This window comes from Sebastes umbrosus, chromosome 17, assembly GCF_015220745.1.
Source record: "Sebastes umbrosus isolate fSebUmb1 chromosome 17, fSebUmb1.pri, whole genome shotgun sequence".
NCBI classification, from domain to species: Eukaryota; Metazoa; Chordata; class Actinopteri; order Perciformes; family Sebastidae; genus Sebastes; species Sebastes umbrosus.
This window is the reverse complement of record NC_051285.1, coordinates 15,688,051-15,713,402: the sequence shown is the minus strand read 5'-3', so window position 1 is coordinate 15,713,402 and position 25,352 is coordinate 15,688,051. Positions and strand designations below refer to the sequence as shown.

General features: G+C 38.3%; 1 long non-coding RNA gene across 1 annotated transcript in view; it reads right to left on the bottom strand.

Moving 5' to 3' along the window:
• The window catches only part of LOC119475283, a 46,016-nt gene extending 20,924 nt beyond the window's left edge, over positions 1–25,092 (bottom strand). The window contains exon 1 of the long non-coding RNA XR_005203750.1: positions 24,557–25,092. This is a non-coding gene — a long non-coding RNA (uncharacterized LOC119475283). The remainder of the gene's footprint in view (positions 1–24,556) is intronic.
• Positions 25,093–25,352: the final 260 nt, after the last annotated feature.

Below are 25,352 nucleotides of genomic sequence, written 5' to 3'. Positions count from 1 at the left end.
GGTCAATGCCCAGAGAGATGATGTGGGTTAGTTAAGTTTTAGTGCAAATTGGTTTTACTTTTATCTTTGAGTTTACAAAACTCAAATACTATACTCGACCCAGTCGGTCGCTATTCTCGACCCAGTCTGTCGCTACACTCGACCTGCTTGCTCGCTACACTCGACCTGCTTGCTCGCTACACTCGACCCGCTCGCTACGCTTGACCCAGTCGCTACGCTCGACCCAGTCGTTCGCTCGCTACGCTCGACCCAGTCGCTCGCTCGCTACGCTCAACCCAGTCGCTCGCTTGCTCGCTACGCTTAACCCAGTCGGTCGCTATACTCGACCCAGTCTGTCGCTACGCTCGACCCAGTCTGTCGCTACGCTCGACCCAGTCGCTCGCTCGCTACGCTCGACCCAGTCACTCGCTATGCTCAACCCAGTCGCTTGCTCGCTCACTCCAGTTGCTTGCTTGCCCCTCAGTCTTTGTTTGTGTCTCTCTCCAAGGTGCTGAAACAGTCAAACCCAGTTTCTCTCTTTGTCTTTATGTCAATATAAAATTGGTGCAACATAATTTGCCCACTGACATTATCCTGTGTAGATTGTACTCAAAATGTTTAACATACACAGAGCCCACATGCTCTCTATGCACAGACCTAACGATGAAATAATCTCTGTATTGGCTGTGATCTTGCACCAGACCTCAAGCTTTACTCAAACAATTAGCTTCAGGTGTTTTTATAGGCACGAGGAGGTCACAATTTCCTTCACCTCATTATTGTACAATATTTTTGACCCCCCTCAGTGACCTTCCCTTGACCCGCTCTAATTTGCATGTCCCTCAGACAGATGGATAGATGAGGTAATCATTTCTCTCTTCAACTTCTTTTATAGGCATCGGGAGGGCTATAAAACACATCCGAAGACTTGCCTGCAGTCTTGTCATTAGTATTCATCTAGCTGAAAGAAGTTTGGACTGCACAATTAAATTACTTCTCAGACATTTCTTCTTCTTCTTTTTTTTTTCTTAACAGAGAGTGCCCCGGAGGCAAGGGTGAGCAACACCTGCTCTGGAGCATGATCCACTGGGGTAGCCATGAACAGGTGAGCTCCTCCAACAGCACTTCAACATGTTTTCACATAAAACAAATCTTAACATCAATTTGTTCAAGACCACGGAACTGAATTATTACAGAAACAAGCCATTTTCAGCTAGATGTTGTAAGAGTGTAGAAAATTGAGATAGCAAATTCACACAATTAGTATTAGCTTTTTGCACCAATACATCATAAACACATTATTTTGATCTCTTAATTATTACAATTACTCACATGAGACCGTGCTCAAGATGCTTGGCAATGTTCTTATAGTATTGGTATTATTATTACCAGTGTTTCTTAATATCAAGTTGACATTTGCCATAAACTTAGTCAAAACATGCTTGAAGTGATTTTCCAGTCTTTTGTTCTACCATCTGCCACTGTGGAAACTCTGCTTCCTTTTTTCCTTAAGATAATTCCTGTTGGTGTCACTCCCTAAAGAAGATTCTGGCTATCAAATTTGAGTTAGATTTGTTGTATAATGCTTTCTAGAGTTTAAAGTGTAATTTAATGTCAGTGTTTTCCAGATGGGGTGCTAGTAACTCACATTTTGTATTCAGTTGCTTTACATCATCTAGATCTGATTCCACCAATTGTGTAGTATGGAGGCAACCTAAATGACCTCTGACCTCAAGATATGTGAAAAAAATGGGTTCTATGGGTACCCACGAGTCTCCCCTTTACAGACATGCACACTTTATTATAAGCACATGCAGTTTGGGGCAAGTCATAGTCAAGTCAGCACACTGACACACTGACAGCTGTTGCCATGTTATGATTTGAGCATATTTTTTATGCTAAACGAAGTACCTGTGAGGTTTTCTGGACAATATTTGTTTACATTGTTTTGTATTGTTAATTGATTTCCAATAATAAATATATACATACATTTACATAAAGCAAGCATATTTGTCCACTCCCATGTTGACAAGAGTATTAAATACTTGACAAATCTCCCTTTAAGGTACATTTTGAACAGATAAAAAAATGTGTGATTAATTTGCAATTCATTTCGACTAAATATTTTCATCAATTGACAGCCCTACTTAAAAGTAGCATACTTGTTGGGAAGAAAGGTATATGATGTTTCTATTGGTGTCGGTTTACCAGAACCTGATGGGTAGAACTGACAGAAGGAAAGTAGCCAATGTGTTGATTAGTTAATTACTAGATTGCGCAGAAAAACAAGCTCACTTTGATACATCTCACTCATTTGTTGACACAATGCCAGCTTTCCAGAAGAAGCGGTGCCAAACTCTATATGCTAATTTAACCATATGGCGGTTCAAAACTCATGCATCACACTCACACAGTTAAACAAGCAAAAAGTTGTACAGAAGATGGGGCATGTTGCAGGTCTTTATATGCAGTTTTGTACTTCCCTACTTGAACTGAAATGTGTCTGATGCGTTGCCCTTGTGATCTGTATTGATTTTAAGTAATACTCTATGCTTTTTGATTTACATATCTGGTTGCACTGACACATTTGCATGTTGATACCTCCCCTGCACTTGTGCATTATGGGTGCTGATGTGTGGGTTACACAATAATCATGATGCCTGCTACTTTGACATCCTATTTGCACTTTACGAACTTTTACTTTAGAAAGTGGATACCTTGATGTCAGTGTCACTGCAGCGGCTGTAAATGCATCTTTTTGTACTTCACCTCACGTTCCCTCCGTATGGACATGAAAATATAACATAAATATAATTTTTACAATAGTCTATGTGAGCTAATCAGAGCAAAGCTGAACAGCGCAACTGATAAGCACATACTGTGCACACACACATACTCAAATGCCCAGACAAAGGTGCAAAGGCACACTCACACATACACTCTCACACACACACACACACACTTTGGCAGCTGATGTAAACTGGGCCAGGCAGGGCCTTGGAGGGAGAATGAAGCAGGACAGAAAGTACAGCAGCCAAATGGGGAGGTGGAGGGGCCAGAGGGCTGGTGTGACTGGGGAAAAGGGAAGAAATAGGAATAAGGTGAAGAGTTATGGGAAAGAGAGACATGAGAGCAATTCAGGACAAAGTTTATGTAGCCCCTTTAGCTTAAAACACATTGACTTTAAAAGTTTCTTTCTCATTTCACTCTTTTCAAAATGAATGCATTTATATTCTCCCATAAAATGCTTAGATATACTCTCATTGTCAATGACAATTCTGTTTAAAAGTGAAGGTGATTCTCACGAAATCAGAATGTTAAGACTAAAATGTACTAAAAATGTAGTACTAAAATGTGTCCTCAAAATTAAGAACAGGTCAAGACATTATATTTCCTGTTCCCATTTCCAAACGCAGTATCTACTATTCAAACGTTTTGCACCTCTATCCCCCAACTATTTGGATATCAGTATACTTTTTGTTTTTCTTTTCTTACCTCTAAATCTTACATTACTTTGTCCTCTCACATGGCTCTGAGTTTTGAATTGCTAAATCAAAGTCATGACTAGGCTTATGGCTGTAAAGGGCACAAATGTCCTCACGCCTTACAATGCCGGAGCATGTCTGTCCTCTTACAGCGTTTACAGTTTGGCTTCTAAACCAAAAGTGTATTACAGAAGTCAAACAAAAGGTGTTTGCTCGCAGTCTAGCACTGGGTCCTTTTTGGCCCATCTTAATAGCACATCTTTAATAAATATTTATAGGGGGCACGGGGGGATATTAAAAAACATGACATGCTAAGATGGCTTTATTCCCATGGAGATAGAGATCTGTGTAGCGTTAGAAAAAGGGAGAGAGGTGAGAGAATGGAGGCAAGGCAGTCATTTGTTTAGTGATGGCAGGCCAACAGATGACTTTAGCAAGGACATGTTTGATAGATGCCCGTTACACAGTCTATGTAAGCAATGATGCAACGACCTTAAGGGCTGTTTCTTATTGAAGAGCATTGTTGAAGAACATATCCAAGGCTGTTTACTTGTAATAAAGACTTGTATATATGTATTTATTAGGGCTGTCAATCGATTAATATATTCAATAACGTTTAATCACAAATTAATCACATTTCTTATCCGTTGAAAATGTACCTTAAAAATAAATTTGTCAAGTATTTAATACTCTTCTCACCATGGGAGTGGGTGGGGCGCTGCTATAGCTCACCTGGTAGAGTGGGCGTCCCATGTACCAAGGCTGAGTCCTTACTGCAGCGGCCCACGGCTCGAATTCGACCTTTGGCCCTTTGCTGCATATCAACCCCTCTCTCTCTCCCTCTTTCATAACTATCTCACCCTCACTATCAATAAAGGTAAAAAACGTAAGCATATATTTATTATCGGAAACAATTAACATCACAAAACAATGACAAATATTGTCCAGAAACCCTCACAGGTACTGCATTTAACATAAAAATATGCTCAAATCATAACATGGCAATCTCAAGCCCAACAGGCAACAACAGCTGTCAGACTTGACTATGACTTGCCCTAAACTGGGAGACTTGTGGGTAGCAGTAGAACCCATTTTCATTCACATATCTTGAGGTCATAGGTCAAGGGACCCCTTTGAAAACGGCCATGACAGTTTTTCCTTGCCAAAATTTAGCGCATGTTTAGCGCAAGCGCTTTCTAGTTTCATATGATGCCAGTGTCTTCACTCTACCTGAGCCCACTATAACCTCTGAAAGATCGAATGCGTTAATGCGTTTAAGAAATTAGTTGCATTAAAACTAATTTGCGTTAACACTTTATTATCACGCTAACTTTGACAGCTCTAGTTATCACCTTGACAATTCAGTCATGCATGGTAATAGTATTGCAGAACTATGATAATATCATTGGTTTAGAGAATAAAGACAAAACTATACACGTAACAAATTCACAACTGAAAGTACAATTAGAACCTAATATTATGGCAATCATTAGGGGGCAGTCCACCTCTACTGAAATGAATCTCAAAAGAATTGAAAAATGTCGAGCTGACAAAGAGAAAGACCACATTTGCATACAGGAATAGAGGTCAATAACTATCATGAATATATATAAGAACAGCTCTTCTCTTTGGATGTAGCCTACAGAAATCTTTTAAAGCCTTATACTTACTATACTTACTTACAATAGTAAGTAATAATATTTACAGTTTTTAAATAAAAAGTGAGAACGAAAAATTAGCTAATGAGATTTTTTGAGGTATTTTAATAACCCAGATAGCAAAATCAACCTAGAATCAACATCATAGACTCTATTTTATAGTAACCTGTACTTGTTCTTGTTATTCTCTGCCCTGTTTTTGGTTGATATGATATTACATCCGTATAACATCAATTAGGCTTCATGTAGAGATCGATTTCTATGGTGTTTTTTTTTTAGCTCCATTAGTCTGCTGTATGTGTGTACTATATCTTTAAAGTAGGGCTATTTAGTTCCCTTTATTCTCGTAAAAACAAAATCAATCAAACAAACAGAGAGGAGAATTACTGCATTCACAAATTTTACAATATACATATTGATTGAAAAGGAGCAGCATTATAGTCAGTTTATATCTGTTATCGTGAGTAACACCTGTGTATGTGTGTGTGTGTTTTCTTTGTGATGTTGTGGGGACATAAGTCAGTTCACACAGTCACATTATGGGGACTGGTCCCCACAAGGTCAACCCTGAAATGTTAGGGTTAAGACTTGGTTTTAGGTGAAATTTAATGTAATAGTTATAGCATGTTATGGGTAAATCTTCAGGAAATATAATATAAGTCAATGCAATGTCCTCCTAAGTGACAAAAACTGCTCTGTGAAATGTATGTGTGTGTGTGTGACTAAACTGCTTCTAGAGAGTGAAGTGAGGTAAAAACAGCGAACTGTACACTCTTTAAAAATGTTCAGTTTCCAGGAAGAGTTTGGTCTTTTAATTTGAAAGTAGCCATTGGACGCAGTGTCTGCTGACGGCGGTGTGGACTCCAGTGTCAGGCTTCTACAAACAAACAAAAACTTTGTTGAAGCAGCAGCTTTTCCATATACACGATCACAACTGCAGTAACACACCAAACCCGATGTCAAACCAGACCTTTAATGAGACACTAAATGCGCAGAGCTTGGCAGAGTGTAACTTTAATGATGTGCATGATTCAGACTTTTCCCTGTGTGCCTGTCTTCCATCAGCAGCCTTGACTCAGGGCACTGTGCCCTTTTTAGGGGGGAAAAAAATGTACTCTACTCTTTATGTTGTACTCTTTGCACAAGTTTCGCCTCTGCACTAGCTAGGAATAGACTGGCATTCAGCTGTGCAAATAATCTTTTATAAAAGAACTGAAATTCACACAATGTAGACTTAAACACGTGTTGTACATTGTTAGAAGATGTACTTTTTCCATCAAAGATACATGTAGTGAGTCTAGAGTTTGAGAAAAAGAAGCACAGAGCTTGTCTCGGATATATTCCTGTATATTTGAGTATATTTATGTACTTAGGAAAGGGTCCATTTAATCCTCTAGTCATGGTCATGATGGGGACAGGGACTCAGGATTTTACTGGGCAGAATGGGACCAGTAAGAAAGTGACTTTGACCAGCTGATTTGTTGAAATAAAGTGTCTCCTGCAGTGTAACACCCCTTTAAAACACCTAGGGATACAGCGCTCCAACTTTTTTCAGTCTCAAAACCGATAACGATACCTGGGCTTTGGGTACTGATACGATACCTAGTACCGATCAAATACGTCTTTAGGCATACAGCTTATTAATATAAGCTGTATGCCTCACTGTGAGAAAGAGACTGGGATCATTCTTTTGTGCAAGGAAACATCAGGCTTGACTTAAACATTGCTTTTCTAACTTTGTAAAAAAAAAATTTAACAAATAAATACATAGATATAAATTAGTGAATTTTTATTTATTATTAAAATAATAAATCGTACCCCAACAACAATCTTCAAAATTAACAGTAACTACAATTCAGGTGTAAACCTTTTTAATGCAGCAACAAATTGGTAAAAACTTAAACAGGAATTAAAATTCCAGTATAAAATGTATATGGTATATAAACATAGAATTGAATTTAATAGATTGGCCACATTGTCACTGATATCCGATCCAGCTATTTAAGTCAGTATCGGCCCAACATACGGTCCGGTATCTGTGCATCCCTAAAAACACCCCACTCCTAATGCTCATCTGTTTCATGCACTCCATATTGTCGCCTACCAGCTACTGCCATGTTTTTTAGGCTTTGCAGTGCCGTGTGGTATTTAATGGCACTTATTATGACCCTGCAGGATTCATTAAAATTAAGATGCAGCTCTGATTATGTTTAACATCTGCTTCATATTATAAGATGCGCTCCCAGGTCATAAACCCCTAGGGATGTTCTCTCCCTAGACGCTATGAAGACATTTGACCATTAGAGATTGATTAATTAAGTCTTTGCGCCACAACATCCTGGCTTAAAAAAGCCTAATTTTCATAATTGAGGATTTTAATATCCTGTCTACAGTTTGGTGCTGACAGGTGATGCATGCTTGTTCAGGTTCAGAGTCTGTAGGCTCTCCCCCTAGAGTTGTCTTTTATCTCCTCTATTATTTCCCTTATCTCTGGAGCCCATTAACAAAGCAGTTTGAGTCTGTGGGCCACCAGCCAATCACCATTTATGATACCCTCTTTCTGCTGATGGCATCTTGATTTTCATCCCAAAAATCCTATTGTGTAATTTCCATAAGAGATATACTAGATGTAGTGTCATTGTTCAGAAGATGGCACATATATCTACTCAGTATTCTTTGACATGGCTATGAGGGGGCTGATTGACAGAACCAGCCACTTAGTGTTTTATCTGAGATCTTCTGAGGAGAATTTCCCTCCCCAATAGGTTCCCTCTTGCAGTGGATGTCTCCGCTTGGCCATTAATCAAGTCATATCAGTGAAATGTCTCAAAAGTTTGCTGAAGCTAAATGCAACCCATCCATCACATTACTGAAAGGCTTCATATGTAAGCGATGTAGACATTTTTCTTCTCTATCCCTTGTCAACTGCGGATATGATCTATATGCAAAGTCAGGTTGTCCACACACTTGATTAGTTTGTGAGGTCCTCCAGAAAAAGAGCAGTGGATGAAAGACATAGGATAGAAAAACAGTGAACGGTACAGGTTGAATAAAGGCGGGGGAGTCGGTAGAAACAGAGAAACAGAAAGGTGGGGAGGAGCGGAGAGACATAGAAGGAAAGACAGATGGAGGGGTAAGAGGGAGATTGGGTTACTTGCAGATAACATCGCTGTGTGATAGATTCATGTGGAGACTAAATTGGGCTCGTGGGCTGAGAGGGAATCAGTCTAAGTCCTGAGTGACAGGCAAGGAGAGCGCTTATCAATGACTGGTGAAGGGAAATTGGGCACCTCCTGAATGGCCTCATGATAAAGCTGCTCATTTGTGTGTGTTTCTTGAACGGTACACAGCGCGGCAATCGATAATTCTTTGACATCAATTCAAAACGCGCCATTTCATTCTTTGTCTAATCGGTAGTTAGGCTGACATAGATATTAGTCTGACCATTATAGCTGCACTTTAAAAAATGAACAGCAGCCCCTTACGGACGCAGGGAGCCTCAGGGTATAATACTTTTACCTTGAGATTGAGCACAAGATGTTTAGTCCAACATCTGTAACTAAGAATTTCCAAAGATGACACTCATCAAAGGTAAAGAGAGGTTACGTTAAAGGAATAGTTTGACATTTCTTTAAATAAACTTATTCACTTTCCCCCATGAATTATGAAAAGATTGAAACCGCTCTCATGTCTGTACAGTAAATATGAAGCTGGCGCTAGCAGCTGGTTAAATTAACCTAGCATCCGCACACAAAAGAGAGTAAAAACTAGATGTTGTGGTTTCATTGGGGGATTATAAACCCGACTATTTCTTGATCAGGCACAGTAAAATCGTGTCATCACCGTGACGATGCCAAGCAACCAGCAGGGACTCCAGGAAGTTACTGCGCCTGTGCAGAAATCTTCTGGCACACGATTTGTTGTTTTTACTATACGATTTTTGTACAGATTAAACAATTGAGATATGATGTGTTAATTCAGCCCGGTCGCACGAAAAGGCGTATGAATGACACGATAATGCGCAAGGCAAAAAGCATGCAATAAGAACGTTGTTCTTGCTTTTGGCATGTCATTTGCAATAAATGCATCCGTGTAAATAGCTAGCGACGTAGAATACAAAGTGAGAAAGACTGCTTATGACAGGCGGGAGGGGAGGTAGATAGGTCCACAAACACAGGTATTTTCGACCTGGAGACCGGTTATCAAGACCGGTGGTTTTTTTTGTAAGTATATACGTTAGCTTTATAGTGACGTTTGTGACGTGTTTTCCATACTGATGATACGTTGTTTCCGTACGTATTGTACTTAGTTTACATACCTATTTTAAGGCCAACCATGATGGTTTTCAAAAACCTGTTTGCTGCCTAAACGAAAGGGAGTGGTTTTGTTGCCCCCTGCTGGTTCTGTACCTTCATACACGCATGCCACGACGAGGCAAAATGTGACAGCTAACCAATTTTCACATTTATCTCTCGGTAAGTGAATAAGCGAATTTCCCTAAATGTCGAACTATCCCTTTAATAAGGTGTGCTGATGTTAATGACAAGGTGATGAGAAGGTCACTACAGTTCTTCTTCGTCTCTGTTGAGTTAATGCACTTGTCCCCATTTTCACCTTGCTCCGCCTCTCTGTCTCTTTCTGTCTGTGCTCACTGTCCCACTAAACTGGCTTTAAAAGCTCCGACCAGATGGCTCAAGAAAACGAATGGCTGTGCCTGTATGTGGAAGTGTGTGTGTAGATGTATGTGCGTGCACAGTGACACATTCAGGGTTAAGAGGGACATTAGTGAAAAGTGATTTTGACACCCCATCACGGAAAGAAATTTCTTAGTCCTTCACCTCGTTCATTCATCTCCATCTCCTTTATTCAATCTTGCCTTTGCTCTCTATATTTTGCATGAGCATCTATTTAGTTCTCATATTTTAAAGTGCTGTCTGGCATGTCTTAGTGCTGTGAAGTAAAATCAGCGCTGGGAAGAACATAAAAGGACATAAACACCTTCCTTTACAGACTGAAAGGAGGAAAAATGTGCTACTTTCATTGCGAGTGAACGGATTTGTTATTTCTTTCAACTGAAAAAAAAAAAACCCTGAAAAATATTTAATTTGCAAATGGCTTACTTTTAAGGTCATATGTTTACAAATGCTTTGCATATTATATTTCAAAAGGTGACATCAGTTTTGTACAGTAAATTATGCTTCAACTCTTTCTGAAGAGTTAAAAAAAGACAGCAGTTGTGACATCTTTTTCTTCATTTTTCATCATTCCTCATTTGAGCCATAAGTCAAAGGCATACGTCAGCCAGCTCTCCAAAGGAAGTTAGTGTTTTGACTGGAGGGGAAAATGCCAATTTTAATATCTTATTTTCATAAAGTTTCCTCCACAAATGTTTAACAGAGGAAACTGCCTTTGTGTCTCACTTGAAAAGTGTGTATTGAAACCTTAACAATTATAACTGTCTTGGTGTACCTGTACTTGCCCTCTGTGTGTTAATGTTGAAAGCCATGCATATACAGTAGTATACAAAGTAGAGCTTGACGTGGCTAGAAGTATAATTGAAATTGATATATCATGCTAGACAAATATACAGCATAGATAAATGATAAAGAGGATTCATAGTCCATACTTTTCTCGAGGGAGTTCACTTGTCTTCCATGTCACAGACATATTAATCACCTCCGGGAGAGAGAGTGACAGCATGATAGTTTCATGAATTAATAAAGCTCTTGCTATACAACAAAGCCTTCCGGTTAATCCAAATAAGGTCATAACTCAGTTGCATTTATTTGCAAGAAGTCACACATGTACTACAGGCCACACACACAAAAGCAGCTACCACCGCTCTAGTGGAGCATTTTTCATTGAGGAGGTAGCACACTGTTAATACTTATTATTCAGAAACAGTGGGGAGGTGTCGAGCTCAGCAGTCTGCCCATTTTTTAATAAACAGTACACTGCTGGGCTAAATCATATCATGGCGACTGTGTGTGTGTGTGTGTGTGTGTCTATCAGTGCATGAAAGAAACACACTACACAGGGAAAAGGCAAAGTGAGAACAAAAGAATTTGTATTTTTACTATTTAACAATTACATTGCATGATTGGATTCATGTCAAAAAAATATTAACACATCTTTAATTTAACTTAAGCTACTGGGAAGGAACAGCTAGAACTAAATGATGAAATACTTCATTTGCAAATGTTTCCACAGACAGAAGCTGCAAGGTAAGGGGGGGAAAGTGAAATACTGAACTATAAAAAACTATCATGATTGACTAATAATAAGTAAGTGTTATGGAATTTGAGAGCATGTGACAATCATCATCATCCATAATTTAATCCACTTTGCCCAATTAAACAAATCTAGCACCTACACATTTTTTCATGCATTACAAAATGATTAATTAATTAAAGACCTCAGTCCCAGGAGACAGAAGCCTTTTGTTTATGCACGGAGACATGGACACATGCACATAATTCTGTGAGGAAATCACTGATTTGCTTGTAAATATCTCCAGGAATGCAGGGCACATGAGGGCAAACAAACTTTATATTGAAAGTAGGGCTGTCAACGATAATAACGTGTTAACGCAAAATCAGTTTTAAATGTAGAGTGAAGATACTGGCATGACAAGTTACTAGAAAAACCTAAGAAATCTATTGGTACCAACCATGTTATGCTAGCTTGTGGCAAAGGAGGTTAAATAACGCTCCAAACATGGGCAAAATTTTGGCGAGGAAAAACTTGCATGGCCATTTTCAAAGGGGTCCCTTAACCTTTGACCTCAAGATATGTGAATGAAAATGGGTTCTATGGGTACCCACGAGTCTCCCCTTTACAGACATGCCCACTTCATGATAATCACATGCAGTTTTGGGGCAAGTCATAGTCAAGTCAGCATATTGACACACTGACAGCTGTTGTTGCCTGTTGGGCTTGAGTTTGCCATGTTATGATTTGTGCATATTTTTTATGCTAAATGCAGTACCTGTGAGGGTTTTTGTGTTTTGTGTTGTTAATTGATTTCTGATAATAAATATATATAGTATGTTTGCATGAAGCAAGCATATTTGCCCACTCCCATTTTAATAAGAGTATTAAATACTTGACAAATGTCCCTTTAAGGTACATTTTGAACAGATAAAAACACGTGCGATTAATCACGATTAAATATTTTAATCGATTGACTGCCCTAACTGAAAGGCATTCTGAGGTCAGCCACGTACTGCAGAGTCTGAAGTTATGGATGAAAAGTCAAAATGTCGTGAGATGTTTGTAGCTTTTCTAATAAGTAAGTCTCTGTGTTTCCATCTTTTCTGCAGTTCTGCCTCCGCATAAGCCAAACACAATGTTCTGGAGGGCTGTGCTCATTACTTCTACAGCGAGAAGAAGGTGGAAACAGACTTCATCAGAGCAGATATTTATGTTGCCACAGGCAGTCAAATGGATCACCATTGTGCTGTCCCTCTTTTGGTAAGCATATACTATATATAATAATAATTATTATTGTTTCTTTACTTAATAACTTTCTTACTGCCAGTTAATCCAGTTTTGGAATTCATCTGTTCTAGATTACGAATAGGAGGTAAGTGAAGTGAAGTCGACTTTAACTGCTAATTTTAATTGATTCATTTAAAAAGATCTGCATTTTATGGTGAAAATATATTGCAGTTCGGGCTGTCAATCGATTCAAATATTTAATCACGATTAATCGCATGATTGTCCATGATTAATCGTGATTAATTTCAAATTAATGGCACATTTTGTATCTGTTCAAAATGTACCTTAAAGGGAGATTTGTCAAGTATTTAATACTCTTATCAACATGGGAGTGGGCAAATATGCTTGCTTTTTGCAAATGTATGTATATATTTATTATTGGAAATCAATTAACAACACAAAACAATGACAGATATTGTCCAGAAACCCTCACAGGTACTGAATTTAACATAAAGAATATGCTCAAATCATAACATAGCAAACTCAAGCCCAACAGGCAACAACAGCTATCAGCAATTAGTGGTGTTAAAACGATTTTGCGTTAACGCGTTATCTTTGCGTTAACTTTGATATCCCTAATTGCAGCATGTCATTAACGAGGCTGTCATTAACTGCTGTGCTGTTTTACTCAGCATCTATTGAAAATTCACAAAATATTTTTAATATCTAATTCTATATTTTAACATCCAGTGTGGAAATACATTTCATTCCCATGAATAAGCAAACATTTAAAAAAAATCATGGAGATTTCCAAATAACACAAATAAATGAATCTCTAAATATTGCTTATAATTACACTTATGACATTTTTTTAAAACTTCAAGCTGTATGTTTTTGAGTGATAGTAATCTCTCTCTCTTGGTATTAAAAAGGAAATCAAATGTTATCACAGAGGAATATTAACTAACCACATATCGGTTGACAGTGGCTGAATGAATTAACAGTAGAGAGTCAAGACGGTTCCTTTCTGGGGTCAAAAGTGCTTTCTCACAATATGTTAACATTAGCAATGCTTTCTTAGCAACGCCATGGTGGTAACAGTGTAAAAGCTGGACTCCCGTGATCTCACTCACAAGCAGGGGGTCTCTTGACAGAGACGGCAGCATTTAGTCAACTCAAGAGGATGTGACATGCTAATCCCTTCTGGTCTGCAGCATCTGCTTAATACTGACCCTTGTCCCGACGCACTGGCAGCAGCCCCTGCCATAACATCTGTTCAAAGGTGACCCTGACCCCCGTGTAGTACCTTGGTGTAAAATTGTACCTTTCTCTCGACATAGATCATTACCTCTGGCCAAACCGCAGGAGGCAGCGTGTGTGGATTGAGAAGCATGTGGAGTCAGAGCTCAGTGAAAAACATCTGGTTCATTATGACCCTTTTGCCCCCGACCTCTGATAGAGCTACAACTTCTTCAACCCTTTTTTCATTCTTACAGTTGGGTGGTGTCTGCCTGCCAGGTCTCAAAAGCAAGGTGAGATTATTGTTATAATATAATGAGTTTCGGTGACTTTAAAATGTTCTGCTCCTGGGGAGTTTTTAAAGTAGGTCAGAATTTAAAACTCTTATTACATGAGGTCACATATCAGTATTTACATCAATGACACCAAAATTGGCTCTCTACAGCTCCTGTTGTATAATTCTGTGTCAATATTAGCTTTTCTTTCATCTGGTTACAGTCAGAATTTAAAGAAAGAAATCTGATCATAATGCAAGCTAACACACAGCCAGCATTGCATATATGATAGCAAGGTAGGCAAAGTCCAAATCGTATCTATGATTTCAAGGTAAAAGACAACCGTGATATAGTTTAGAGAGATGAAGACGATTCTTAAGAGTTGATTAAAGGCATCCAGGGAAATGAGGTATGGCATTGGACAAATTATTGAAAAAATATTTTTGATACGGCCTTAATAAAGACAAATTTGTCTTTAACAGTTGACCAATAAAGAGTTTAACACAATGAAGCTTTGAGGTAAGAATGTGGGGATCCGTATGTTTAGATCAGACCAAAAAGATACGGCCTTGCCTCTAATGGAGTGATAATAAGACTTTATTCATGACATTGATAATCTATTCTATAATCAAATTCACAATGCAAGGTTCAGTGGGAATGGCTAGTTTGTCCATCTCATACAGAGAGGAACAAAGGGCAGAGAGAGCAGTGAAAAGGAATGATTGCTCCTGCCAAAAGATTTTGACTAAGATTTTCAGCTACACACCTGTAAAGTTTCCTGACTAAATCTTGCACGGTTGTGACACTATCACGCTGACAAAATCTGTCCACAGACATATAAACAAACACACAGACTCACAAGGTGAAAACAATACCAGCCACATCACACCAGTCTGACGCGGCAGGTAATAAACTAACACAACTCTTCAGCTATTTAATGAGGCACCACCATTCAGACCACCAGAGCACACACATACATCCTAACTGCCACAAAACTCTCATTTAACACTGTGCTTTCTCATCATTTGGAGCTGTTCCCTTTAAATGCACAGCCTGGAATGGACAAACCTGAGGCCTTTTATAGTTGTGCAGCAGATATAAATTAGCAGTATCCCTGCAACCTCGGCAGCATCCAGGCAAAGGCCGACTAATGCTTTGCAATCCGCCATAAAGCTCACATTCCACCGTGATATACTCCTACTACACGGGTGTCTCATATAAAATGAGCTTCATAGGCATTTGGACAGACATACAGTGATGTTTTGGCTCTGTGCTGTTATTACTTGAGATGTGAAGCAGCACAGCTGCTATTAGTTTCATGTCCAGACTGTCAGCTTTAATGGATATGTTCTCCCACATGAAATGAGTAGTTGGGAAAACTTCTGCCACATATTGTCAACTTTACACAGTGCCAGTGCTCCAAAAAGCTGTGCAGATCATTATGATAAAATGATAAAATTGAATAAATAAAATAAAAATAAAATAAAATAATGATAATAAGCCTATTTTAAGATTCAGATTTGTTCACAGCAAAATTAATTCCTATGTTTTAGTCTTTTACAATCTTGCTCAGATGTTTTAAAAGACTTTTAAGGCATTTATTTGATGCTAAGACCATATAGAGGGAGACAAGAAACACAAGGAGACAGAGGGTAAAGCCATGCAACATTTATTATTTATTATTATTATTTCGACTTGCTAAACTGACGCTGACTTCAGCGTGCTTTGGTGTAAACTTGCGTGTTTCTCTTCATGTTCTGATGCCTACCTGGGCCCCTGCCTGCAATCGGCTCATCATCTTCCTCGGCTCACACACCTGCCATTCATCAGCTCCTCATCTCTACAGTATATGTACCCCGGCTCTTCACCGACTCATCGCCAGATCGTTGATTCAGCTCCTTCAGGAGAATCAAGTCTCAGGCCTCTATAGTTTATTCTTGTGAAAATAGTACTTTGTCTTCTGTGCTCTTTTGTGTGTCACTCACTGTTTTTTTCCTTTGTCCTAGGATTATATTAATCTGACTTTCTAAACTGCGCGCTCATCAACATCCCACCTCGCCTCTGCTTCACTAAAGCCAAGCCACGCTTTGGTGTTCCCCCATACTTCCCTCCTGCAGACATTCGGACATCATCCCCCATCTCCAATTTCCACCTGAGCAATAAATCCCATTCTCTTTAAACCCTCACTCCTTTCGTCTGTGTCTGCACTTGTATGTCAAATAAAGTCATAAAAAAAATCATAGTATAGAATGTTAAATAAAGTAAAAAAAAAAAAAAAAAAAAAGTCACAGTAAAGAATGTCAAAAAAGTCAAAAAAGTCATAGTATAGCAAGTCGAAAGAAGTCATTGTATATTATGTAGAAAAAAACTCATTATGTAGCATGTCTGAAAAAGTCATATATAGTGTGTCACAAAATGTAAATAAAGTTACTACATACTATAGTATGTTGAAAAAAAGTCATAGTATTTATGTCGAAAAAATAAAAGTCATAGCATAGTATGTTAAAAAAAAGTTATAGTATAGTATGTTGAAAATAAATCATAGTATAGTATGTCGAAAAAATAAAAAAAAATCATAGTATAGTATGTCGAACATAAGTCATAGTATAGTACGTCGAAAAAAAGCAAAAAAAAACAATAGTATAATATGTCCAAAAATAGTCATTGTATACTATGACGTAAAATTGAAAAAAAAGTCATAAAATAGTATGTCGAAAAAATTTAAGAAGTCATAGTATAGTATGTCGGAAAAATGAAAAAAATTATAATAGTTTGGTATGTAAAAAAAAAGCCTAAATATAGTATGTTGAAAAAAAGCCTAAATATAGTATGTCAAAAAAAAGTCATAGTAAAGTATGTCGAAAAAATAAAGTCATAGTATAGTATGTTCAGTAAAAGTCATAGTATAGTATGCCGAAAAAATAAAAAGTCATATTATATGTTGTAAAAAAATCATAAAAAAAGTCATAGTATAGTATGTCGAAAAAAATCATACTAGAAAAAGTCAGAGTTGACCTGAGTACAGTACGTTGAAAAATTAATTAAAAAGTCATATCTCATTCCTGAGATGTAGCGTTCACGACAATGACGGACGGAAGTATGTACGTAAGTACGTACGGATGGACAGACAGACAGACGAACAACCCGAAAACATAATGCCACTGGCCACAGCTGTCTTCAAATTAGTACGTACTACTAGTTTAGTATGCAGTTTCGAATACAGTCATATAATACATTTGAAATATATATTATGCCCAACAAAGTTAAATCTTACACTTACACTTGAAGTGTTATTGGCGTTACAGAGCTGTCCGTCAACGTCTGTTATGAACGTTGTCGTCACAACTGCATTGCATTGTGGAATATTTATGCCGTTTTAGTGTCCAGCGTTGCATTCTGTAATATTTCACCGGAAATAGTATGCAATTAGTGTACTATTGGTTTCATACTAAGGTTTCGGACATACTTAAATATCTCACACTGTTTTAGCGCACTAAATAGCATGTTAGTATGGAATTTCAGACACAACCATAGTATATTATGCCATAAAAAATGTGCAGTATGTCATAAAAAAGTCATAGTATAGTATGCCATAGAAATATCATAGTATCGCATGCCATAAAAATGTCACAGTATAGCATGGCATTAAAATGTTATAAAAAAGGCCATAGTATAGTATGCCATAAAAAAGTTTGAGGCACAATGACATGAGGAACTTAACCTATTAACTGATGTATCTCTGGATTTTATTTTGTTTTCACGGTACATGAAAGATGTCTATATTCACTGCAGGCCTCCCTGACATGGGGTGACTGTGCCTGTAAAAAAGTCTTAACTGGAGGTCACCTGCCTGATCACCTCTGGTCTTCGGCCTGAACTTCAGAAAAGGCAAAGAGGTGTTGTTTGAGGATCTCAGTGTGTTCATGGGCTCATGTGGGGAAAATTCCTTCAAAGTAAAGCTCGTAGACATCAAAGCTTTTTTTTTTGCACAAATTCTCTCTGATGGCATCTTGAAGCACAGCAAACCGGTCATAGTGTGTGTGTCTATGTGTGTGTGTGTGTGTGTGTGTGTGAGAGAGTGAGTGCGGTTGTGGCTACACATGGTCAGCACAATTACAGAACATCAAAGGCTACTAACATCTCTGCTGTCATCCCTGGTTGATCCCTCCAAAGTGAATCGTCCTGCAGAGTAAACGGAGATCTGGGCTACACAGGCTACTGCAGAGGAGGGATGAAGAGGGAAATGAAGATGAGTTATGGGGCCTGTGTGGAGGGCAGGTGATATAATGGAGGAAAGCGATTTAGGGAAAGATTTGGGATTGATGGAGGGATGGAACGAAGTGGCTCCGACTGAAGGTCTGAAAGGAGGCAACCAGAGATGTGGGCAAGTGAATCCACATCATAAAGAAGAGGAAGGTATTTGCATATGGAGCGGCTGATACCTTCGAGACAGCTGCAGCTCTCGCAGCTGGCAGACTGACAGCACTGGGCAGGTGTGAAGCTCGGCACATTCAGAAAGTGACACTTAACGAGAGTTGTGTGTGTGTGCGTGTGTGTCCGTGTGTGTGGAGGGGGCACCATTCATCTTAAACAGCCCTTTGTGCAGCAGCCTTCAAAAATAGAGCCATACTGTATCAGTTCTCTCTCTTTTCCCCAGCACATCCATCTGCGTCCTTCTTTCTAATTGCCGTTCCCTTCTCTACAATTTTCTCTTCTTTCTCTCCCAAAGTTAAACCAAGGGACAGGAAAGTGCTTTATTGACTGAACAGAGAACATCCATGTTATTATATGAAAACCTGAGGTACGTGTCCGCACCGGTGACTGATTTTAGGGCTTATTTCATCATCTTTGGATCTCAGCTTTGTATCAAAATGTCCTACATGAAGATGTTTAACTTGTCACCTTGTTGCTTGGCCAAAGAGGTGGGCTATTCTTCATTCTGAAACAGTCTCGCACTGACAAACCTAGATGAATGTATCAATCAATATCCCCCCCTTGCTTCCCATCCTGCTTTATTCCCTGGTCGTTCACTGGTGGCGTCAAATCAGCAAATTTTCAAACAGGCGGCACAAATCGGCAAGATTAAGGAGAATATATTTTGTCATCTTTCTTCAATTTAATATAACATTTTTTTAGATCCTGTTTTTGCTGTGGGACTTTCTGAATGACGGTCAAATTTGCCTCATCAGCGAATCACTTTGTAAACAGACAAATTCGAGGTCATTGATCACATACGTGAATGTTGAGCCAAAAACACCAGTTGTTTTCTTTTTGTGAAAAGAATACAGAATGTAGCCGGTGGAAGATCGAAAGACAAAGAATACCAAAAGATGAAAATAATAAAGTTATCCCTTAATTCTTGAAACCCCTTTCTCAGAAACTTCATCTGACCTTTGGGGTCACTAAGTGATAGGACTCTTAATTTACAACCGGCCTGGTTATACTCACAGAGGAGAAACACAACAAAACTTTCTGACATTCAAGATTGTATATTGAAGTACGGGTCAAAGGCACTGATGTCTAGTAAAACACATGAAACTTTTAATTGACATTTAATGACATGAACTTGGATTTATGTGTTGTGCTTTGCTAACATATGTTCTAATAACAGGAAGCTAGTTGACATATACAGGCTAATAAACTTTTTAGATTCAATTAATAAATAAGGTCAGTTAAGAAATTGACAGTTCATAATAGATGCAAGAAGAATTAGGATATCCATCAATAAATTCTAAACCTAACTTAGACCATGCCTAAATTTAGAATATGAAACTGCTTCACAATCTTCCCTGGTGCTATTTAAACTCTCTGCTACTGAACGGTGCAAGAATACCAAAACTAAATTTAATTGATCGGCAAACATCAAATTCAATCAGAGAGATATCAGTCACTGAACTGACCTGGTCACATTTGATTTGTTTCGATTAATAAATGTTCCCCGTTGTAATCACTGTATTCCTTCAATTATGCTTTATTCATTTTATTTCTTTTCCTTTTGTTGATCATTTATTCAATTGTTTTCTGTTAGTAGTTGTAGATTAGGCAAATAAACATTTCATTTCATAAAGAACTTGGCTATTTGATTTATATGTGCATATAAAACAACTCAAATCACTGTTCACTATGCACAAGAACTCTGTAACAACCCTGAGATTATGAGACTCAATTGATTAATATTGAATTTTGAAGTTTTGGGTGGCCTCATAAATTGAATAATTCAATTGAATATAAGGGGTGAATTCTGATGGTAAATTAGTTGTGTGGGATATCTGAAGCTCAGTGTCATCACTCTACTTCACATTTTACGACAATTCATAGGTTTATTATTCATAATAAATAAATAAATTATTGATTAATAATATGTATTAATGAATATTAATCTGCTCTAAGCAATAATGCTACAATAACAATGGCTTAGAAACTAAGGCTTTCAGTGACAGAAATATGTTCTCCTCTGTTCACTAAGAAACTTATTGACAAATCCAATATTTATCACAGAAAGTAAAATAACCTAGAGCGAGAAAAGAAAAAATAAGTTCAGAAAGCTAGTGTCTGGAGAAAGTCTAAACTAGCTGTAAGGCTTTTGGATTTCTCACTAATGAATTTGAAGTATCTAATTGTTGCCGTTCTGAAGGGATGATGTGTTTTATTTTAAAAACTGCTCTTTTTTTTTGGGTAATACGGTTACGGGAGGTTACTGTACCATTCACTTTAACATTAAATTAAAGGTGTGATTAGCCATGAAGCATCATGCTGACACAGTGTTGAATATAGGCGTACAAAAATACAGTGGTGGGTTTGGATTTTGTGACAGCTCAGTGGACTATGTTGCATGCTATTCATTCACGGCATGGCGTCAAATCCATTGTTGCCTGTCATCCCACCTGTCTCCTCCATCTGTCCTGTTATTCTTCTGCGCCATCTAACGAAACTGAGATACTACAAAAGAAAAAACTTTCAGCTAATTTGGGAAAGTTGGAACATCACCTTCCTCGGGGAACGCAAACACTTGGCTGCAAAAATCTGCTCGACAATAAGGAAAGGATGAGGAAAAATCATTCATGCAAAACAACACTTTGCATGAAAAAGTTATTTCTGTCTGGTCTTCCTTGACTTCTCTGTCCCAGTTCACAAAATGCTCTGATTGATTGAATGGTAATTGAGTTGTTCACTGACCCCTCACTTTTCATCAGGAGAAGAATAACACCTCAGCTGCAGAAATGCAACCCTCTCCAGGCTGCAGTTATTCCTGACAGGTGGGCTGATTGCAGCTGCTTTCTTCAGTCTAACATGACGTCTTATTGCCATTACTTAATTCCCCCCTCAGTCATCATCTTCTGACTCACTGAAACAGATACCGCTCCCTCCTGTCTATCTGGCTCATTTCCGACTCCTCTTTTCATACTCTCATATCCCTCTTTATGTGCTCCATCTTCCCTTATGCACATTCTTCACTCTCCTGATGCTGCTGGAGCAGAAATAATGGAAGTCACATGGTCAAGATTAAAAGGATTTTCACTTTTCCACCGCCAGACATCGCCATATCCCTCGTCAATACCCTAAATCTGACCACAAGTACTGAAGGCTTTTACAAGTGAATACATATAGATCCTATTATTGCACTGTAATACGATGCATGCTCGAGTACGTCAGTTTTAGGGATTTACTGTCATACAATTCGAAAATTTAAAGCTGTAAAAAAGAAGTGTAAAACTTGCAGAAACTATAGTTATTATAGCACTATATTATAGTGGCTTACAGCTTATAGTGGTTTCCCTACATACTGTCTTTGGGATTGGTTTGAGTAGATCATTGTGGGTATGAGTGAGAAGAGATCCTGTCTTTCAAGCTCCACATATTTCAGAGATTTTTTTTTCAAGCTACATGGACTTAAATGTCATGGATCACAAGTTCTCCTCATTCTCTTCAATTACTTTTCCCTATATTACTCTGTCCTGATTTACTGGGACTAATTTTAAAGTTTTTATGCTGTATCACAGCAGTGGCGTAGGCAGAAATTACAGTGTGGGTGAGCACAGAAAAAAATCAGGTGGGCCTAGCCTGTCCAAGACCTAACATCTACTTAAAGCTGCAGTGCAAAATGATCATCCTGACAGTACTGCATGAGATGGATAATCTAAAAAAAAAATCATGTGCCTCTGTGTCCTCCGGTGCTCCTAATGGCATCTGCATGATTTCACAGACCGGAGGAAAACAACCAATCAGAGCCGAGCTGGAGCCTGCCGTCTCTGAGTAGCTGTCAATCACTCAGTGATTGTCAATGTCTTCAGAAACATCTTGTAGTGTGCCGTTTAGCAAATGAGAAAGTTTTTACCACTAAACAGTACACTACAAGATGTTTCTGAAAACATTGGAGGTGAGAAATAGGCATTACAGTAACGGAATATTGATTCATATTTGATCAGCTGTCCCTAGTTTGACCGTTTGATCAGAGTTCACAGTGATTGGGAGCTGCCTCCGATGAATGAATAGTCAATAGGAACACGCTCTCTCTCTGAAATTACCTGTAATTGGCCAAAATAAAGCCTGAAAACAGAGCCATGAGGAGGTGCAGAAGTCTAGTTATCTCTCAGAAAACCTGAATTACAATATGCTGAAAGATTATTATGGAAATTTTGCCCAATAATGCCAAAAATATTCTGCCTACTGCAGGTTTAATAGATTCTGAAAAACGAATATGTTAACCAAAATAGGCCATAACAACTATATTTGCCTGATTGCACCACAGTTTAATCATACAAGCCGTATCATCATCATCATCATCATCATCATCATCAGAAGTAATTTATTCCAGCATATTTGCACCATTGCACTACTGTACTATTGTTTATAATTGACACATTCTCTTTTGTTCTTTGTATTCTTTTTATATGTATGTTTCTCTTCTTTCTTTACTCTTGTTCAGCTTTGTTGACCTTGTATTTAGCTGCTTTTCTATTTCCGTATGTACAATGAGAACAAAATAACCAGAGTCAAATTCCTGGTAGCATATGTGTGTAGGCCTACTATCAAGCTGATTTGGATCCAACAAGACAAAACATTAACAGCATGGCATAGCCTGGCACGGAGGCCACATGTTCACACACACAGTTTAATCAAGCATATATGGATAGAGCACCTGCAGTGTATGTGGGCACAGAGAAAAATCAGGTGGGCCTATACCATCCAAGACCAAACATCTTATTAATAGGTTCTGAAATGTATATGTTAACCAAAATAGACCATTACAACTATAGTTGCCTGAATGCATCACAGTTTAATCATACAAACCTTATGCATCATCATCAGATGTAATGTTGCAGGCACCTGTCATGTTGCCTATACCTGCATGCATACTATAGCAACATATCCACCTACGTCGTGTAGGCTATACAAAGCAACCTGTTACATTAATCATACAATATGTATTCCAGCATATTTACACGCTGCACCATTGCACTTCTGCATTATTGTTTACAATTTACAGAAACAGCCTGAAACATTGTACGTTGTTCCGTATTATATATAACAGCTTTGTTGACCTTAGCTGCATTTCTATTTCTGTATGTACAATGACAGCAAAACAACCAGAGACAGATTCCTGGTAATCTACTGTATGATGTGTAGGTCGACTCATGCTGAACTAATCAAGCTGATTCTGATCCAACAAGATAAACATTAACAGCATGGCCTAGCCTGGCTGGCACTGCAGCCACATGTTCACACACACAGAGCTGACAGACTCAACAGCATCATTTAATGAAGCATTATGGATAGAGCACCTGCATTAACGTTAAATAAAGACACTTTAACATAGCCTGGCACAGCGGCCACATAGAAATACAGGTTATAGCCTGGTACAGCAGCCATATATTCATCCCACACAGCAACAACAGCAGCATACAATCCAACTGTACACCGGACAAAAACTATACCCAATAAAGGTCAGTGTATCTTTTGGTCATTCGATTTTCCTTTTACAAACGGTGCAATATGAGAGAAAAAGAAGCACGGTGCTGCTGTGTAACTGAAGGCGATGGACATGAATCAGTATGTAGTTTTTTTGAAACATTAAGAGATTTTGTGTCAGGGAAGAAGACATGTCACAGCAACGTCCTCATACGCGCTCTTACTTTGTAAATGGCAACTTCCGGTCGCAGAATATGAAAATAAAAACGGGCGTTTTTTTCGTTTCTGTCTTCAAGTGATTTTATTTTTTGTTTTTAGAAATAGAAAATGAAAATCAACCCGTTTTTTTAAGTTTAGTTCTCCCCTTTTTGACCCTGATGAAGAAAAAAACGCAAACGCCTTGTATTTCAATATTATTTTTGTATTTTAAAATGAAAATCAAATAACCACTCATTTTTTGTTTTTTAATATCCGTTTGTGAAAAGGAAAATCGAATGACCAAACGATACACTGACCAATAAACAATAATATTGAAATAGGCCACTATAGTCCAAAATGTAAATAAGCTTACTTTTGATGATGACAGCAGGAGACGACGGGGCTTCTTGGTGTTGAACACTGAAATGACTTCATGATAGTCTCTGTCCAAGGAGAGCAGGGACAAACAGTTCAGTCTGATATGATGATTTTATCAGACTGACAGTTGAAGAGAGTCTTTCACCAACTTGTTATGGGTAGTAGGGGGACGTTACTTGTCGTTATTACTTGACACTTGTTGAGGAGTAGATGTCTTCTTGGTTGAGAATGATGGCTGAATTTCTTCCTTGTTGCTCCTCAGGCTTCTGTTCCTAAATGATGCAGTGGGTGTTTCGGTTTAACGAGTGACCTTGTTATCTGGTGACTTTCAGCCGAAAGCATAGTAGTAACTTTTATGTAACTGGTTGACGAAGATAATAAAAACAAAGGAGTATATATTTATTTTAAATGGATGCAGTAAAATCCAAGGCTTCCTGGTGGTGTTTTAAACATGCTGCCGTCACCACAAGCACGGAGCAATCAATCAATCAGACGAGAGACACCTGAGTAAAAGAGGAGGGGCTGCTTGCAATCTGCCATTGGCTAAATGCACTGCCACTCAAAAAATCTGACCAATCACCTAACAAGAATTGTTATAGGTTCATAGTCAGATTATTTAATCAGGTAGCCTTCTGATTGGGTGGGCCTGAATGCCCAGTGGGTGTACCCAGGCTCACCTAGGTCAGGGGTCAGCAACCTGCAGCTCTTTAGCCCCTCTCCAGTGGCTCCCTGTGGATTTTTAAAAATGGAAATGAATAACTGTTTTTTGTTTACATTTTCATTTTTATTTA